General features: G+C 40.0%; 1 protein-coding gene across 1 annotated transcript in view; it reads left to right on the forward strand.

Annotated features, from left to right (window-relative positions):
• The window catches only part of ACKR2 (atypical chemokine receptor 2), a 17,573-nt gene that overhangs the window by 12,523 nt on the left and 2,790 nt on the right, over window positions 1-2,260 (forward strand). The gene's annotated exons all lie outside the window — the stretch shown is intronic.

A 2,260-nucleotide genomic window follows, 5' to 3' on the forward strand; every position in this document is an offset into this window, starting at 1 on the left:
GCTAATTAAGGACACAACTCCCTTCACCATACCTTCAAAGAAAATGAAATACCTAGGAATATACCTAACAAAAGAGGTGAAGGAGTTCTATAAAGAAAATTATGAAACCCTAAGAAAGGAAATAGCAGAGGACTTTAACAAATGGAAGAACATACCATGCTCATGGCTGGGAAGAATCCACATTGTTAAAATGTCTATACTTCCCAAAGCAATCTACCAATTCAATGCCATCCCTATTCAAATACCTACATCGTGCTTTCAAGACTTGGAAAAAATGATTCTGCATTTTGTATGGAACCAAAAAAGACTCCATATAGCTAAAGCAGTTTTTAGTAATAAAAACAAAGCCTGGGGCATCAGCATACCAGATTTTAGACTGTACTACAAAGCCATAGGGGTCAAGACAGCATGGTACTGGCACAAAATCGAGACATAGATATTTGGAATCGAATAGAAAACCAGGAAATGAAACTAACATCTTACAACTGCCTAATCTTTGATAAACCAAACAAGAACATACCTTGGGGGAAAGACTCCCTATTTGACAAATGGTGCTGGGAGAACTGAATATCCACATGTAAAAGACTGAAACTGAACCCACGCCTTTCTCCTCTCACAAAAATTGATTCAAGATGGATAAAGGACTTAAATGTAAGACATGAAACAATAAAAATCCTCAAAGAAAGCATAGGAAAAACACTGGAAGGTATTGGCCTAGAGAAAGACTTTCTGAAAAAGACTGCTGTGGCAATTGCAAGAACAAAAATAAACAAATGGGACTTAATTAAACTGAAAAGCTTCTGTACAGCTAAGGGGACAACAACTAAAGCAAATAGACAACCTACACAATAGGAAAGGAAATTTGCATATTTTGAATCAGACAAAAGCTTGATAACTAGGATCTATAGAGAACTCAATCCACATGAGAAAAGTCAACAATCCCATGTATCAATGGGCAAGAGACATGAATAGAACCTTCTCCTAAGAAGACAGATGAATGGCTAAAAATGCTCATCATCCCTAATTATTAGATAAATGCAAATCAAAACCACCCTGAGATACCATCTAACCCCAGTGAGAATGACCCACATCACAAAATCTCAAAACTGCAGATGCTGGTGTGGATGTGGAGAGAAGGAACACTTTTGTACTGATGGTGGGACTGCAAACTAATACAACCTTTTGGAAGGAAGTATGGAGAATCCTCAAAGAACTCAGGCTAGACCCCCCATTTGATCCTGCAATCCCATTACTGGGCATCTACCCAGAAGGAAAAAAAAATCCTTTTATGATAATGACACTTGCACTAGACTGTTTATTGCAGCTCAATTTACAATCACCAAAATGTGGAAACAGCCTAAATGCCCACCAACTCAGGAATGGATTAACAAGCTGTGGTATATGTATACCATGGAATACTATTCAGCCATTAAAAAGATGGAGACTTTACAGCCTTTGTATTAACCTGGATAGAAGTGGAACACATTATTCTTAGTAAAGCATCACAAGAATGGAGTAGCATGAATCCTATGTACTAAATTTTGATGAGGACAATTAATGACACAGTGGGGGTGGGAGAAGGGGAGAGGAGAGAGAGAAAGAAGGAGGAAGGGGGTGGGAGAAAGGGCGAGTAGAGAGAGGGAAGGAGGGAGGGGTGTGGGGTCTTGGTGTGTGCCACACCTTTTAGGGGTAAGACACGATTATAAGAGGGACTTTACCTAACAAATGCAATCGGTGTAAACTGGTTTCTTGTACCTTCAGTGAATCCCCAACAATAAAAAAATATATATACTATCTTGGAAAGCCACTGCCCCAGAGGAAGCTTGACTATGGTCAGTGACTTGTCTCACCTCTGTGCCCCACCTCCATCCATGTCTCTGGTTTCTCGTGCCCTGGCACCTGCCACCTTGAATCTGGTGCTTGCCATTCCCCAGCCTTTCCTTTCATCTATTTGTCCTCTTTCAAAGTACACATTTTTTGTTTGTTTCACTAGTCTTAATTTTATCAAAAGAGTATCATGTATATATTTTAATGGGACTCAGAGGTAAGTGGATTCAAAGTGGTGACTCACAAGGTGGTGGTGAGGGGGATGAGAAAGGCACCTGAGGTGTCTACCATGTCTCAGTCTTAAGCATCTGAGGAGTTGATGGAGCCAAGCAGTTGGACAGACTCGGGGAAAGAGAAAGGGCTGGTGGGGAAAGGATGGACTCCATTCTGGGCAAAGCAGTAATTTAAGCTAACATTTGTTTATTATTTTTTT

Source organism: Otolemur garnettii, unplaced genomic scaffold (genome assembly GCF_000181295.1).
Source record: "Otolemur garnettii isolate 467f Iridium unplaced genomic scaffold, OtoGar3 scaffold00082, whole genome shotgun sequence".
In the NCBI taxonomy this organism is placed as follows: Eukaryota; Metazoa; Chordata; class Mammalia; order Primates; family Galagidae; genus Otolemur; species Otolemur garnettii.